Below are 18,656 nucleotides of genomic sequence, written 5' to 3'. Positions count from 1 at the left end.
TCCTTTGGTAAGATATACTGAAGCAGTAAAACTTTCAAGAGCCTCTTTGAAGCTCTGGATTTTGATTATTTGAACTCATATGACTTAATGATGACAGTTTTTATAACAAAAGATATTCTTGATACTGTGTTATTTTTTCTTTTACAGCATAACAGATCACATAACTGTTCCAGGGTTTCAAAATATAAGCAAGTGGCTACTTATGGGATTAAGCAGATGTAAGGGATGTGTATATTCCCATCCATTCAGTCTCTCTTTCCAAGACCCACAGTCTGTTGCTAATAAAGGTTTTGCATTCAAACCTACAAAATATTGGCAAGTACTTATTACTGTGTTATCCATAACACTTTGGGTTTTGATGTATTCTTGTTGCTTTACTATAAAGCTTATTAGTTTTATTTCACTTCTGTCTCCTTAAAAGCTTCAACACAAATACTTTTGCAACCCCTCCTGCACACCCACTGTTGCTGGTCTGATAGCCCTTCTGAAGCTTATGAAGCAGTTAAATGTTTTTAAATGATCCATCCTTTTCTGTCACTAATAATTACATACTCAGATGTGTTGAAGTCATAGTAAGTAGTTGTTTATTTTATCTGATCTTGCAAAACCATCAGTTTCTGACCATGCTAGCACAGGCATAACTAGTGAAGAAATTAAGTATGTGACTAGAAAAATACAGGTTTACGTCTCTTTTTCTAGTAGAAAAAAACAGAGAAGGAACAGAAAAGAGCCACAAAAATTATTTGAGAATGTGAAAAAAATAATGAAAACTATAAAAAGCTCAATCTGTTTATCTTAAAAAGAGGGGGGAAGAGGGAGATTGAGAAGTAACATGATTACAGGATAAAAGCACCTTCCTGGGGAGAAAACAGTGAGTACTAAAGAGCTCTTTAATCCATCAGAGAAAGGCGTAACAAGAATCAATGACTGGAAGTTGAAGGCAAACAAATGCAAATGAAAATAAGGTAGAAAATGTTTAGCAGCAGGTATGATTACTACTTGTGTTATCCTAGTACCTGGAAGCCAAGTCAAGGATCAGAGCTCCCTCACGCTAGGTGCTCAGGGTAAAAGAAACACAATGCAACCCAAAAAACCCCAAACCAAAACCCCCACTCTAAACCAACAAACAGCAACCAGAAAGGGAAATCAATCCCTGCAAAAGGTTAGAAACAATACATAAGATGAAGTAACATAAATCAAGTACAATATTATCTGATAGGCAGTAGTTTCAGGCTATGGTTTCATGATACAAAGTGCTGAGTTGAGATACCAGCCTAAGGTGATTCCGCCCTATACAAACTGATTCTTCCTGCTTCCAAAATTTCTCTGCAGCTGTGAAACTCTGATCCTTGTTTTAAAAAAGGGTTAAAAGGAGGGTTTTCATTTTTCTTTACATCAAAACACCAGTGGAACTGATGTACTTTTGCAAGTGTTTTGACTTCTATGAATTTCAGTGAATGGCTCGACCAAAATCTTCTTAACTGCCCATATATCTCAGTATCATCTCCAGTGCTGTTTACAGGGCATCTGAATTTGCCGTGTTACTTGTGGGAAAAGAGTGCATGGCCCAGATTTAAAAAGAATGCAAAAACAAAGCATGAGGTTACTTTCCCCATAACAAACTGCTAGCCCAGTCATCAAATTGCAAGCGCCATCCATGGATAAAGTAGAACACTAACAAAAACTGAAACCTAGCCCATGGCCTGGCAACATTTCTCTGGAAAGAAAAACAAAATACCAAACTATCACACTAATCAAGTCGAAAGATACAGAGATGAGCTTGTGATTCCCAGCACCACTGCTCTGGCTCTGGTGTCTACACACCATCCTTGGTAGCTCACAAACACAACAGGTCACTACAGTTTGACTGGGAAGAAAATTAACAAGGCAAACCAAGAGTGGTATTTTCTACTTGGAAAGTTTTTGCTACCTATTTTTCAGACCAAGGATCACATGGGTTGCCCCTGAAATTCATCTGGAAGAAAATGGGGAGTCTTGAAGAGTGCTTCCTCTTATCTTCCAACAGAAAAATACATGTAGGAGAAAACACCGCCTTTGATTTCCATTTCTTTGTTTACACTATAAGCAGACTACAGCAACACACCACACTGCCCCAACATCTATTGCACTGAGAAACTCCAGAGGAGCTAATTTCTTAGGCTGGGAGTGCTGAAGAGAAAACAAAAGCTAGGGCAAACTCTCCCCAAACAGTTCCCGAGACTTGAAATCATACTGGGTATAGCCATGGCATTTACTACCCAGCCTTCTTCCTTCCCTTCCTTCCAGAGCCAGCCTCTTCCTACCAGCTGATGCCCTGTACTTCACTAGACTGAATATTCACGTTCCCATACTAGACAAGGAAATGGTTAGAACCAGTTCTAAAAACATTAATTTTTCTTACTCCTTGTTAAAAATACTTCAATCTATAGCTATAATAAGCTACACTAGAAAAATTCTATTTCATTACAAAGTTTAAACACTTTATAACCTTAATATTTGCCCTCATAGTCTTCTGAATTCTTCCACATGACTGTGGCCGCTGTGTGTGCACAGGACACACACTGCTCAGGAAATGAATCAGGGTTGTGAATCGAATTAGATTATTTATAGGCTGGTATATGTGTTTGCTCCAGAAGTTGTGCAGAGAACAAGACAGACAACTACAGGAAGAGAGCAATGGGCATATGGTTAAGGCAGTTGAACGCCACATAGCAACACTCAGTTCTGCCTCTGTGTTTGCCATCAGCTCCTGTGCAGAAGGAGCAAGTCAGACCAAGCACCCTGGCAGATGGCCACCAACCCTGGCTTCCTCATTTTCTGGGAGTCCAAACTGAAACACCTTGGCCCCTTTATGTAGAAATGCAAAGCAGCTGATTATAATGGAAGCTTTGGCTTTTGAGGGAGAATGGAGCTGGAGGCACAAGGTTAAAAGGCAGTAGAACCCAATCGGTATCATCAACTTTACTGACTGAAGAAGTGGCTCGGTTTTCTCCCTGGTCAAACAGGACAACGGTGCTTTTCTGTTGTTCTGGGAATATGCAAAAAAACCCATCAAATACTGTGAAGCTCTTAGATATCACTGTAATAAGCCTTCAAAGAAAAAAAATAAGGTATTTCTGATTCTTTATATACAGAGAAAGTTTTGGATCTTTTAATCTCTTAATTATCCTATATTGCTGCATACTTGCTTTACAAAGTCTATACAATATAAACACTAATATGCACAGGGATGCAGCATTTCCATTTTCCCCCTCGAACTCTATTTTTAATGTAATTTTGCAAAGTGCTTTCCAGCTTCTATCAGACCTATTTAACTTTAGTACTCAGTGTAACTGCAACACGGTCATATGGAACAGGACAGGAAACAGTGCAAACAAAAGATATTCTCTGGTTCACAAAAATACAAGATGTCCTCACTCTCAGCTGTATAGTATGTCATGTAACCACAGCCACAGAAATAGAAAAGCAACAGGAGAGCTAGTAAAAGTTAATGCCTTTTCCTACTTATTTTATTGGTCTACATCTCAGGATATCATCATATTGAAAGCTTTCAGTAGTAGTAGGCTACTAAGAAAACAGCACATTGCAAAATAAAATAAAGTAGGTCTTATTTGTGTTCAGCAACTAAAACCAAGTCTACTAACACCTTTAAAAGTGACCTGAATAGAGTTCCAACAGTTACTCTGACTTCCAAATCTGAGTTAAGAGAGATACCACAATGACTGAGAACACAGGTGATGATCTCCATTTTTGGTAGGAAGCCACTGAATGTAAAAATATAACACAATAATCACAGCAATCATGAGGTTTTGGCACATGACACAACAGAAATACTTTAACAATCTGTGACAACATCGCAAGCACATGGTGTCTGAATGCTATTAAAGGAGGTTTGCAGGAGACTCAAAAACAATACCATTTTGTAGGATAATTTTCATGTATTAGAAGCAAAGAGAGGAATAAAATAGAAATTTAGGTTGAGGCCTACAATCAGATCTTCAGAGTAGAAACCTGCAGTTCTCCAGAGTCCCACCAACTCAGTCAGGCCCCATGGCTATTGAGGTCCGTTTGAACAAATCCAGCGGCACGGCCTAAATATGCAAACAGAAAAAGGATGAAATCAGGTAACACAGCGCACAGCTCTAATAAAAGACACACCAAACTAGTCCCAGAAAACATAATCTGTTTAGATCATTACAAGATTTACATTTTTACCACAAAACACTGCAGCTACCGCAAAGTCTGTAGTGATACCTTACATCAAGAGGTTTATACAGCATTAACTGATCACAGCATATTCCCCTTCAGGCAAACATGAGTACCTGCAGTGCGTTTGCTCACCTGCATGCTGCTGCTTTTTTTGATATTTATATATATTTTAGTTTATTATTTTAAATAAAAGAGAGAGGTCTAAAATCAATAAAGGTGACATTTTTATCTTCATCAACTCTTCATTTCTACACACGTAGATTATTAGCCTCTTAGTAACATGGTGGCAAAAACTAAAATTAGATAATCTTACCATATTTTGAAACACTAAAACTGACAGAAAGCAGTATTATTTCTATAAAAACATTCACTGTTATGCCTATCTGAAAGCTTTGAGAAGTTCTATCCTGGCACTGTGTTAAGTGAAGTAGCTTTTTATGCTGGTGTTTCTTCCTAACATAACTGATAAAACCCCATGGTAGCCCACACATAGTATCATATACAATTGCCAATAAGAAAATATACTGTCACAAAAACCCGTCTACTTTGTAAGGAGGTTTGCCCACTGAAATATATAACAGCAGTGAAGACACTACAGGAGTATCAGATTTATGGTCAAAAAGCATGCAGAACCACAGGCTACACTGTGGAGTATTGTGTCATCCCAACTTCAGCAGCAACATCTCCCATCCACCCCAGGACGGGGTCCAGACAAATTAAAATAAACACACTTTCTGTTAACAAAAAAAAGTTCAGGAGAATCAGCTCTGATTACTTTCATACCTCCTGTTTGATAGCTTAAGATGCAGCAAGACCCTTTATATAAAATAATAAGTTTAAAAAATATTCCAAGATACATGAGGACACACATCTGAAATTCATTGAAAGAGATGTTGATTTGTCTACAGCGCTGATGGAGAGGTAAGGAATCAAACTGCTATCATTGCTAGGTGGGGAAAAATACTATATACGAAGTTTTCTATTCACTATGCATTAAATTATGGGCATTAAGATGCCCTTTTTGCTGAGATGAGATGCTAACTTTACTTAGAATCTTATCTACTTATCTATGAGGCAACTCATAAACATGCAAGGCAGAGGTGACCTCCAAAATTTGTGGGAGAAGGTAATTTTTGTCTTCTTAATGCTGGAGTTAGCTCAGGATAGGTATCAAAATCTTGATTTCCATTTTAATGTTGAATTCCCACTTGTACACCACATGCATGTCAGAAACCAGTACATGGTAAAGAACCTGCAACACCACACTTAGAATGTAGTGTCATATTTTGATTGTTTTATCTCAAGAGAGTTCCAGACTAAAACTTGGCTGTCGCTCAGTTACATATATGTGGACAGGCAATTTTTAATTTCTCTTTCCTGAGCATGCTACATACTGTAATACTTTAATCTGGACACCTAACTACTAGACACCGCAGACAGCCTTTCTTCTTGCTCTGGCAAAAATGCATTAACAGTTTACATTTCAACAGCTGGTAGTAATGTATCTATTGTAAAAAATAACAAGAAAGAAAATAAAAAGCTGAGGTTTCTTTTGCTTTGGGTTATGCCTCTCTGACACTAAAGTTGCCTCATCTCTGGTTTAAGTGGAAAAACCTAGAAACAATTCTAATTCACTCCTCTTTGCTACCATGCCCATACAACTATGCACCAGTGGAAAACTGGCCAAGAGCTGATGTTATTTCCTCTACCCTTTCCCCAGTCCCCCTTCTCAGCCTGAGTTGTGGGACATGTTGAAGGGGAAGGAAAGGATGACTGTGGCTGGGTATGGGACCTGGCTACAAATGCCTTAAGCAAACTGAAGGCTTCCTCCTCCTGGGGAGAATTCTTACCTCATAGGGCAGGATCAGAATAAGGAACTGAACCAATTAATTGTATTACTGAAGTACTATGGAGTACAGTTATTAGAAGACTTCATAATTTAATTGTAAAGAAATTACTGAACTCTATCCATTATTACTGTAAACCAATTCATTATTACTGTAAACCAACTAAAAAGATCAGTGCCTTCCCAACAAATGCAAAACACAACTTTTCACGCTAGGCACCCCAACAATTAATGTCCAGTCCTTGGTGGCAGGTGGGGAAATATTCTAAGCAATATTACCTGGGAAGCAATCATAGGAGTGAAGAACTCCAAATAGTAACCAATACAGTTATATTTCAGAACAGATCTTTAAGGTTTTCATACGGATAACTTAATTGCTGATGACACACACAAAGCTGTGCAGCTACACCATCATCACCCTGCCTGTTGCTCAGATACAACTCCAGCATCACCTTAGAACCCAAATTTACTCCAAATCCTAAGATTTATATTCATAATTTTCAGATACTTTCAGTACATTTCCAAGATGGTATTTTTCTTAATTCTTCCAATCAACTGAAGCATTCAATCAGGTTATCATCATCACCATTACGTTTTCTTCTCTGCTTTTGAGAAACACAACGTAATCTCACATTCATTCACAAAACTGCTGCAAAGACCCTTTTCCTGCTTGATCACTTGGAGAACACATCACTGTCTCCACAGCTCTCCCTGACTTCTCTAATACGTTACTTGTCTTCACTTTCAAGGCCCTTCCTCGCTTATCAGCACCGCACCTATGGTTCCTCAGTTATGTCAGGAAGACAGCTGTGGTTTGCTAGCATTTGAAGCTGGGCCAACTTTTAGGAAACGTAAAGCTGAAAAGTTCATTAGATCACACTGTCTGATCCATTTATTGCTTTGTGTTTGGCCAAAACACTTTCAAAACCCCTCACTTTTTACTGAAAAAAAAAAACCCAACAAACAAGCAAAACAACATAAAAGGTTTGAATTCTTGTTTCTCTTCCCTTCCTATCTCCCACCTGTCATTCAGTGTCAGCAGTCCAGCTTCTAGCTCCTCTCTCACCCACGTTACATTTTCAAACCTCTTGAGCCTTTTTCTGTTTTACACCTTACACTTTAGGGAAACTTCCTTAACTATCTGAAAACACACTTCCCTACTGTCCTTCAAAGCCTTCTCTGAAATTCAGCTTACAAAAATGTCCCTACAACCCCCATGAGCAAATAAGGTGTATACTCACCACCTATTTTAAAGTGTGTAAAGTAGGCAAGTGTGGGATGTAGGAGATGGATCCTCCTACGCGGTAAATAGAGATGTTTCTGTTGAGAGTGATTTTGATCACTCCTGAAATATTCCAAACTGTCCTCTGAAAGAGTCTCTGGATAAGCTGTGGAAATGATCTAGGGAGATCAGCCTTTTGATTTAGGTCTCTGAGTTGGATGCTTGAAGTATGAATACTCCCCCTCAATGCCTAGTACTTCCCTCCTCGTCTATGTATATTTCCTCTTTTCAACAGGACTATATTTACACTGTAAGTATTTAGGATTGCAGATAATCTTTTCAGCCCATGTTTGAGTGGTGCCTAGAAGCACAGGAACTTCAATGCCCAAGTAACACAGTAATACAAAACCAGTCTTACAATGTTATACTGTATTTTATTAAACAGTACCTGATCATGTAATTATCACAGAACTATGCACAGATACAAAGCAGAAGATGCACAGCTATGCATCAACTTTAACCTTGTTATTTTCTGAATTCCTGAATCCTATAATGAAGTGCTGGAATGTGTTCATGGCTGGCACCAGTTGGTTTTTTCCCCCAGCCTGAATGATGGGCAAATCCTCAAGACAATTCAATACAGTGAAAGAGAAGGGAGAGTAAGAGTGATGGGAAGGTATATGTAGATCCAGGACACATACAGACCTTTTGGCAGAGAAAGCAGGGTAAGGGAAACAAACCATGGAAATCCTTGTCATACGTGTGACACATGTCATAAGCTTTTTTCTGAAGTCATCCATGAGACAATAGTAAAATATAGGACCGGTAAGGTAAAAGTATGAAATATAAGGAACCCCTTCCTATACGCTAAGAGTTCATGCCCCACAACACATACTTCTCCCCGTTAAATTTACTGAAATTTAAATACACCCTATTAAAAAGATTTTAGTAACATGAAGAATATTCCTAAAGACCAAAATAAGGAAGTAAAGCCCCCAGCCATATCTTACGTGCTGAGAAAATCTCTGAGTCTCCAGAAACATGATTACTGCTGGGAAAAAAAAGAGAATAAAACATTATGAAGGAACAATGAGCTTCAAGAAGTTACTTGAATCAAACAGGAGTCTCTCACAAATTTGAAAATAGCACAAACAATAAGCAAAAGTCACACTAGGCATCATGTACAAAAGGAACAGAAAGCTGCTACTGATGATGATCTAGCTCTTGCTCCAGATCTATTCATCCAGGTAACGGAAGTTTTCAAAGCCAAAAGAGGTTTCCTCCTGAGGCAAGCAAACAAAAAACCTAAGACACAGACATGCAGAGATCAAAACCCGGTAAGAATAAAAAAGCAAAATATTGGATTAATTGATCTATTTCATCATAATAAATTTAATTAATGGCAAAGAGTTAACTGCAAAGTGTCTCAAAAGAATGGATCCAGTTCTATGTTATGGTATAGCTGTTAATCAACCAGAAACGGGGGTGCGGACTACGGCATAAAATCTGCAGTCATTTAGGTTACCATGACTCAGGGAAAAGTGCTATCAATAAGTGGACCTCAAAAATGCCAAATCAAGTTTAAATCATTATAGTTCTGTCCAAATGGCTAGCCAGGATAACTTACGTGCACAAAAGAAAACAAGGGCTGCAGCTATTAAGTCCTCACTCCATTTCAGTTGTTCTTAACTAGCAACAGAAACCTATTTTTTGAGCGTATCTTTTAGGATACCCTTCAGGAATCAGCTGTAATAGTCCTCTGCCTCAGGATCTTGCTTACCTTGCCTCCCATAAATCTTGGGTCATATGGCTGCCCACTGTCTGTTTTTCCTAGTTTGAAATATAGGTCTTAAATGTATGCCTGCAGTCTCTTCTCTTGTTAGGCTAACTGGAAAAACAACAGTGTGTGTAATATACTACAACCTTGTTGCAATCCTCCTGCTGTTAGGACGCAAGGTCTTCCTCTGGCCATGTCCTCTGTGCTGTGGCACAGGGATACTGCTGGAAATGGTGTTCTGGAAACAGTGTCCTTTCTTCATTATCAGTACAAGCCGTTTCTTTAACCCTTTGTTTTTCTCTTTCGCCTTATGCTTACAAGTATATTTGCATCCATCCTGCATTTATGCCAAACTCAATACTTCTGTCACAACTCTTACACAGTCTTACGCTACTTAAACTGATCTGATGCAGATCAGTGAAGAAAAAAACATGTTGTATACTTCTACCTCCTCCTTCCTTTGACATGTGCTCCTCTAATCTTGCCACAATAGCAGCAACCATCACTGGTGAGCCTGCTCAGGGAGAAAACTAGGAGAAAGATCAACCCTTTATTGGTAAGACTAGAATTGCTTTTTAAACAGTGTAGTTCCATGCACTGGATCACTGGGGCAGGTGAATGCTAGTGTCAAGTGCAAGGGAGGTGGTTGGCCTGCCTCTGTTCATTGGAAGTTGCTCATTCGAACATGCAGTACTGGGAAAGCACACCAGATGCTTTGGCCTCAGGAAAGAACCAGGGCACCACTTCAGCTGCTTAGTGAAAGTCTCTGCTCAGTATACCACTACAGTAAAAAAAAAACCCCAACCAACAATAAACCAGGCTGCTTAAACAACAGAGAAGAATGAGAAGAAAGCCAGTGTAATAGGGTTATAAAAATCAATGCTGTGACCTTACCAGAAAAAAAAAAACCCCGAACAATAAAAACCCACACAAGCTACAGGTCACTCTTTATCCAAAAGGATACTAAAGACCCAGAGAAGGTTCAAATGTGAGCAATGATAAATATTGAAAGCATTCTATGAGAAGAAATTAGGAAGTTTAAAAGCGAAAGTATTATGCACGGACATATAAAACAACAACTACTTCAGAGAGGTCAGGTCAGACATTTGTATGCTTGCTAACTTACAACACTAGGAAAAAAAATACAGAGAAACACCCAAAGTGCAGAGAATTCAAACCTGATCACGAGAAATGTTTTTCATCTCATATGTCATTTCTTCATATTGATTATCAAGGAAATTCAGTTAAAAATATAAAAACAATGTCCCTATTAACAATAGCATAGCTCAAATTGGTTATTACATAAAGAAATCAGGAAGAAACTTATTTGGAGCTAACATCAGCTGAAGCACTGTGATGTACTTACTCATGAAACAGGAAACTGTTATGGTTTAAGCCAATATGATAGCTCCTACGTAAAAATGTCAATAAAAAGGATAGCAAGTTGATTTCATCATTGAACTTTTACGCACAATCTCACAGTAACTCTTCCAACAGTTTGCATTAAATGCTATTAATTAGTCATTTTCAACAGGATGGTTATAGAAGATTTTGAAACAACTAAAATTTGCCCACATTAAGCTCTTACGTACGCAATAAAGTCAAATACATCAAAAACTAAAATCAGCATTATTATAAACTCATTTTCTGAATCACAGAATGTTCTACCTAAAACATGGTTTTCCTCATTTCCAGTCACAGTCAGTTTCCTAGAATTCTATCTATTTTTCAAAGACCTAAATTAGAACGTTTTCTCCCTTGCCAATTTTTGTAAAGGATTGTTTTAACAAGAATCCTCATCACAGCTCTTGCTAAAAAAGCACCCAAAAAGTGCCTACTTACTGATCACCCTCAAACAAGGGAGTCACAAATATCTTAAGCATACCTTATGAAAAAGAGCATAAGGACGGGGCTTCGTATATTTTGAGTTTTCTTCCCCACTGTGTCTGGGAAGGCAAACAGAACATTATATTGTCTGGGGGTGGGAGATAGTGGGAGAAGAGGAGGGAGAGGCTGCCCACACTGCCAACACAAGGATGGGCCTTCATGGCTTAGTTGGTGATGAGGGCTGGTGAACAGGGCAGAAGTAAATGGCTGAAGCATCATGCAGTATGACAGAGCGTACAAACGAAGGTGCAAAAGGTCAGTAAAGGAGACAGCACAAAGAATCAGAACCATTGCCTGGGAACTCTTTCCTGGGAAGAGACAATGAAGCTAGTACCAGTATGAGAGAGAACAAGAATTTAAAGAGCTACATAAACTTCGTACAGTGACACTTCCACATAGGCACGGGTACTGGGTCTGCTAGAGAAAGGAATTTCATGTACTCGCTGTCCATGTACAGCTGTCAGTCTGAGAAGACCCTACTGTCTTGCAGTATTTCTTGCAATGACAGAAAAGCTGTCTGGCATAAAAGCTACGCAACAGGTTGCAGAAATGCAATATGTAATTTCTGAGCCCACAAGGCAACATACCTTATAACATTTATGTTCTGAAAGCAGCTGACCATTCACCACTGGAAAACTGGAACATAAAATTTACTCTCCTTGTTTAACTTACTCTTTGGGGTATGACACAGGCTGTGAATTTGTGAGTAGAACTGTCGCCTGCCAGATTCACCTTGTAAAAGTATAGATTTTGCCTGTGATCATTTTAATTACACAACCCATTGCCAAATACTGATCACTTTCTAAAACGGACATTTTGCTTTTTTAAAGGTATTTTACCATATGCTTGAAAACATCTACTGAATATACGTAACTTGAAATACACTTCACTGTATGCTTACCTGCAAAGTTGCCCCACACACTTTCTTCCTTGGGCAATTGCAGTAAACTAAACTTGCATGGGAGAAGGTATAAACTTCGTTTAGATGTGAAGGAATTTCTTGTTAAAGGCATTTCTTTGCTCACGTCAATAGTATGAAAGCTATTTATTTGGTAGTAAAAGTTTCTGGGCTGAAACACACATTTCTGAACTTCTTGTTGGTGATTAATGTACAGTTTAAGAGAGCCATTACTTTGTGACAGGCAGCCACAGAAGCCAAGTGTTAGATAATGTATCGGCTTCTGCTTCACTTTCATTCTTATTTAATGATGATAACTTTTATTCTTAATGTCTCATTTTAAATATTAAACTGCAAAGATTTCAGCAGGATACACAGTAGTTGATGTAAGAGCACAGTACCTGTCTTGTATGAGTATCATGTAGGCATTAAGCGGAGGGTATTTTAGTATTAGCTAAAGCATGGTTTGGAACATTTGTCACAATCCACTGTATAGCCTTTAAAGGAAGATCTAATGCTACGCTGTATGTTACAGTGTGTACGCACAAAACTGACATAAAGCAATAGAACTAGAACTCACACGGTAAGCTTTCAGGTTGTGTTTATCATTTGGTCTGTATGTTGTGCCACTATTTTCCTGGAATAACGAAAATATTTCTTGTTACTTTAAACGCGTTCGTCTACAATTATTTACACGCCTCTCCCCAGGGTACGCAAAGGCTGCAGGCAGGAACCCGTCCCCCGCCTGGCATACAGCCCACAACTGCCCGGGAGGGCACGCGGAACTCCGCGGCACGGAACACCTCGGCGCGCCCCCAGCCGCGCCAGAACGCCGTGCCATGGCACCAGCAGAAGCACAGCGGTGGCACAGGGCCGTGCGTGGCAGCACGGCCCACGCGCACGGTAAGGGCAGCCCCAGGTGCGCGGAGCCCACAGCCCCGCCGCTCCGCACTGCAGTGGCAGGCGGCAGGCAGGCAGGCAGCAGGCAGGCGGTGGCAGCGGGCGGCGCCGCACGCAGGCAGCAGCCGCGGCCGCAGCCGCCGCGGGGCGGCCCGGGCCCGCTCGGAGGGGCGCACAGAGCGGCGCCCCGCGCGGGCAGCCAATGGGGAGCGCGCAGCAGCTGCCGCGGCGGGAAAAGGTCGGCTCGCCCCCCGCTGCGGCGGGCATGAGTCGCCCGCCCGGGTCCTAGCGCCGCGCGCGGAAAGGCCCCGGCCGCTGCAGCCGGCCCGGGGCACCGCGGCGGAGCCCCGCTCACCCTGACGGAGGCAGCTGCCCCGGCCGCGCTGCCCGCGGCATCAGGCGACGCTGGACGGGTGCGATGTCCCGGAGGGGCACCTGAGGCCACCTGAGCGCACTGGTGTCCGGAGCCGGGGAGGAACCACCGCCCCAGGAGAAAGGGGCGCAGGGACCCCACAGGCACGGGAACAGGCCGGTGCCTTCAGCGCCTGACCTCACAGCTGTCTGTGCGCATAGAGACCCCGGTTACAGCTCAAAGCCCAGCCCCCGAACTTGCCCTCCGAGCTGCCCGTCTCCATCGCACAGCACAGGAAAGGAAGGGGTGGTCAGGTGAGAGCAGGACCCAAACCGTACATGCTGCAGCATACACTATGAGATGCCAGGATCAATCCTGGCAAATGAAGGAAGGATCTTGACAAGCTGAAGGCTCAGAACAGAGAAGACACACGTGAAGAACAGGCTGCTCAGGCAGCTTTCACCCCTCTAGAGGTGGAATATACCAGTATGCCTCATTCCTGGCTTGCTGCTGGCGTTATTAAAGGCACCTGTGTACAGGAAGGCAGAGATACCGCCCTCTGCACATACATACACCCCATTCTCTCCAACACATCAGCCTGGCCGGAGCCACAATTTCTGATGTATTTTCACTTTGCTACCTCCTTCCTCTCCTTGCCTATACTTCCAACACCACTTGCAGCTGCAATAGTAGCATGGTCATATTTTTATACCTTTTATACTCTTTCAGTGAGGCATCCTTATGTGACCCCAGATGACTTGGTCTGGGGTGCTAGAAACAAGCCTGAAGTGGCTATTGCCTTCCAGTGTTTCCTGTGGAAATTGTCATCACTTTTGTTAATAGTTACACATAGTTTTCATTAATGTGTCTACAGTTCTGTATCCCTAAGCAGACAAGGGACGGACAGATAAGCTCCATATCAGTGGAAGTAGAACTAGGTGAGCATCAAGAACCTCCTGAAAATGAGCCGGGAGACAGACAGAAAACCTTGCACCCAGTGTACAGCCATGAGTAGTGTTAAGTGAAAAATTTATGGGAAGAGCACTCTTTAATATAAATATATCTGTTCACTTTGGCATAAACTACTCTGCTACCTATTATGCATGGCAGAACAGGACTGTTATTTAAAAGCCAGTGTACCTGACTCATGGTATGTTGTATCTAGTCTGTCACAGCAATCCATCTTACTCCTATCAAAACCACAGGTCTGTCATCCAGAGAACAAAAATTATGGAGCTATATACACATTTTCAGTATACAAATCAATGCAGGCTGTGAGTACACATCTGTCTCCATATTGCAGATACTCAGAAAATGTAGGACTGGAACCCTGAGCCAGTTTAAGACCCGCTTGTTACAGTCTTCTGATATGAAGCTTCTTTAGTGTAACTGATCATGTGTGTGATGCTGGCAATAGGCAAATCTGTTTTGTCTTTCACAGTTTTATTAAACGAGAAAAAACTAAATTGGTAAGAAAATAAAAATTCAAGGAGAGGTAAGATAACCAGAGGCCAACTGGTTCACTCTAATTACTGTTTTCACAATATGTAGGGCATTAGATGTGTGCTATCAACTTCCCAAATAAAAGCATTTCTGAGTCTGTCTAAATCATTAAAAAATACACAGGTGGCAATGCAAAGCAGGTTACTTCTGTAGTCTCTCATCAAATAGTCCAGAAAAGAATACATTGAAACTATGCCGCATTATTAAATAAATCACTGTTTCTTCGTTCCAACTTACGCTCACCAGACAGATGTAGCCTATGAACTCATCAGAACAGCAGTGTGAGAAAGAGCTAACAGACATGGTAAAACACAGCTTTTTGAAAGCAATTACCCTGATGGAAAGCAAGTACACTAATTGATAGCACGTGTGTCCAATGTGCACCAAACTTACCGAGGATTCAAATGGGTCTGAGCATCTTCCACTTTTTTATATGAAGTGGCATCAAGTTTCACTGTAGGCTGCAATATTGAGGGCATGCCTTTAAGCTGGCGTGTTCATTTAACATATGAGTCATTTGGTGTGGAAACAACATAACAGAAACATCCACAAACTAATGAATTGTGAAAGATCTACAACATTTTCCCCCTCAGGCTTCCACCTACTAAAGTGTCAGAAATAAAGTTAATATCCCAAAAATGATTCAGCAAAAGAGGAATTAAACACTAAATGTCAGTCAACCCTTTCATAAGTCAATCACTTGTTTTAACTGTTTTTACTTGAAACAATACCAGTCAGTACAGTCACCTTAGAAAAGATCATCATAAAAAGACACTCCAGCCTTGATTTTTATAACTACTGCAGCAGCAGATAAGATACCTTTATGTCATGGAAACTGCAAACTAGGTTTTTCTTGACTGATACTGTCCTTCAGAATTTGAGGGGTTTTAAAACTTAAGAAGAGCTCACCCCTTCTTGTTTTTCCTCCCTAAAAGTTGGCTTAAAATCTAAACAGATCAAACAAAGAACTAAACATTTGCCATGCGGTGAACCAGAATGAAAGATCAGCCTGGCAAAAAATGTTGTGAACAGCCTAACTTCCTCATCCCAAGTTACTACAATAGCCTACAGAATCACAGCAGTTTAAAAAGCTACTTATAAACATATCTAAGTAGATAGCTAAGCTTACATTCACATATCTAGCATTCATACTTCTCTGGTGCAGCTAGAGGAACCTAGTATGTCCTTACATTACTAGTTGCTGATTTGTGTTTTGGCACTGAAATGAGTGCATAGCACTTTGAGGGCCAGATTTTATCTCCCACCCACCTAGAAGGTAAAAATGAAAAGCTGAGTGTTGCAGAAAGGGATATTGAATAGAAGTCACTATTAGTCACTTCCATACCAGTCTCATTTCAAATGAGGAGACTGCTTACCTTAATCTTTCAGGTCTAACTTGCACACTTTTATCAGGCCTTTGGAATGTGGTCACAGAGCTCTCTGGAGTTCATCTACCAGGCACATTCTGTACTTTCCTCTCCCAGTATCTTGGTGAGGAGGATACGCTGGTTCAATTACTGCTGCCTTAGATACCTGTTAAGCTATGGTGCATGTATGTACTGTGCAACTGAGTACAGCTCAGTTGGGTTCTGTCCGCTAGGCTGGCACTGCTCCCCCCCCAGGATACCTCACAGTTCTGCTGCTCTCATCAGGTGCCCATAGGAGGTATCTGTGTTTGCACAGTGATGTGCCTGAGCTCCTTATCCTTGCCTCTCCACAGGGCTAAGGCCTCCTGACAGGCATGCAGTGTACCAAACACTGTTACTGCTCTCAGTCATTAACTACCACCCCTCTAACCAATGTAGTTCATCTGATTAATGCCTAATCTGCTTGTGAATCAGCTCCTGAGCCACCACAGCTTTCAGCATGGCATAAGAAAATTTAAGAGCTCTTGAGGTGTGTCAAAATTCTAATTTCACTGCTGGAACAGCTACCTCAGCTATGCAACTAGTTCATCAGAGGAATGCTCAGTCTCTGTGCTGCTTTTTACTAAGTAGTATATGTTCAGGACCTCAAAAATACTCTTAAGAAGAAGTTTTAGGAACTGCCAGCTGTTACTGGAACAGTTCTACTGCAGTACTAACCACCAGTGCAATTCAAGGAGTAGAAAAGACAAATTCTTTGTGAATTTCAAGAAGTCAGTATACACATGGATAAGAACATAATTGGTTTTGGTGAAAACAAGAATTTTTGCTTAAGGAATTGTTGGCCTAAGCTGTTTCAAAGACTAAACTAAAAGGAACCACTTATACTGTAGTTACTGTAAAACTTCCACTGGTGCGAAGCTTCTAGCAAAGTAGTACTTACTTAGTGACTTAGCATTCTGCTGTTACACTTCTTTTTTAACCTATACAAGGATTAAAAGTTTCCTGCTATGAGTAATTTGTCCATAATGACAGAAGTGTTTCATATCTCCTGCAAAGTTGGATGCAATGCCTGTTAGAACAGTTACATGTGTAATGGTGAAATATGCCACCAGAGGCTAGTTATAACATACTCTGAGTGCAAAAGAAAGCTGTTCTTTTTAAATAACAGTTCAAAATATTAAATTCTAAATATTCATAGAAACAGGCTCATGAACAATGGCCATAAATGGCCACTAACTAATTCTCTAAAATAACTTACTTTTCTAAAGATACTTAACCATTTTTATATGCCAGAAATCACTGCTAAGTAAACTAAAGTTGTTGTTGTACACTGTTTCAGAATTTAAAATACTGCATGATGCAGAGTCATCCTCCCATTTTTCGTATTTTAGAAGAAATTTTCATTGAACAATCAGGCAAATCTTCAGAGAGATATACAAGCACATTTTACTGAGAACTATCACATACTGTTTAATAACTTGCATGCAGATTCTTACCAGAATGAGACTGCTTTTGAAGATGCTGCATTCATTGTTATCCTGAAGATACCCATTCGTATCCATCATTAGTACACTGCTTGCCTTGCATTCAAGCTTCGGAACGGATTTCTGACAAGCCACCCACATCTACCAAAATGGTTTCTAGAAAGCAAATTTAAAAGATGGAAAACATGGGAAACAAACCAACATTTTACAAACCACTGCAAGTGCAATGCAAACAGTCAATATAAAATTAATTCTGAAAAGTTTTATCATTTTATTCTGGACTACAATATAACCACAGTTGTAACATTATACTTTTAAATCACTAGTTCACCTATTGAAAAACAACAAAAGCAAAGTTCCTTTTAATCCTGTTAAATCTCATCTACCTCATCTCATTAAGGGTAGTCATTTGTTGAGACATAACTTCTTATAAAAAAGCAGGATAAGGGAATATTATTCTTAAGCATATTTAAGGTCTTCTAAGTACTAATGAAAACTGAAGTTCCAGTTCTGCTGGACAGCGCATAAACACGGAGCAGTAAAAGGTCCCTGGTATATAAAAACCAGCAGTCTAAACAGATAAGACAGCATGGGGGAAAAGTTCACACACAGCACAAACATTGTGATTGTAGTAAATGTAACACTAGTTCTGTTTTGGGGGTGGCTTTTGCTTCTATTTCCAGGAAATTGAAGGATATACAGAGTAAGGAGGGCAGATTGGGTGGGGGGAAGCAAATGAAGTAAGCAGTATTAAAGCAATAGAGGCAGAATGGACAGAGAGGGTGGAACGAACACTCAATGAGCATAGGACAGAGAACAGATAATTAAAGCTAGTGAATGTTCTCTGAATGGTCAAAGGTCCCCTAGGCTTTTGGCTCTTTCTGTTCCTGCTCGCAAGTCTCTGATTAGATCCCTTCTTTTCTGCTCCCAGCCTTTGAGCAGAAGGGCTATATTGATTTTCAGTCTTTACCCCATCAGGATCCACTCCCCTCCTTTTAATGTGGGATCAAGATCTCTTCCTAACCTGTAGCTTTAAAACAGGAAGCTGTTTTCCTTTAAAACAGGAATCATCTGAATCTGCTCAACATTATCTTTACAGAACGAGCAAATGCAAATCATCCTTATTTGCAAGCGATCCAAGTTCTGATATTCTGATTTCAACTTTCTTAATTCATTGTTAGGTAACACATAATGGACAAGATTCATTTACA

The 18,656-nt window shown here is 40.4% G+C and overlaps 1 long non-coding RNA gene across 2 annotated transcripts in view; it reads right to left on the bottom strand.

Moving 5' to 3' along the window:
* Positions 1–3,491: 3,491 nt before the first annotated feature.
* Positions 3,492–18,656, bottom strand: part of LOC136013897 (uncharacterized) — a 34,437-nt gene continuing 19,272 nt past the window's right edge. For both annotated transcript variants that reach the window (XR_010612439.1, XR_010612440.1), the window contains exons 5-6: positions 17,458–17,601; positions 3,492–4,091 (exon numbers count right to left, since the gene is read on the bottom strand). This is a non-coding gene — a long non-coding RNA (uncharacterized LOC136013897). The remainder of the gene's footprint in view (positions 4,092–17,457; positions 17,602–18,656) is intronic.

The sequence above is a fragment of the Lathamus discolor genome, chromosome 4, assembly GCF_037157495.1.
Source record: "Lathamus discolor isolate bLatDis1 chromosome 4, bLatDis1.hap1, whole genome shotgun sequence".
In the NCBI taxonomy this organism is placed as follows: domain Eukaryota; kingdom Metazoa; phylum Chordata; class Aves; order Psittaciformes; family Psittacidae; genus Lathamus; species Lathamus discolor.
This window is presented reverse-complemented; position numbering and strand designations above follow the sequence as displayed.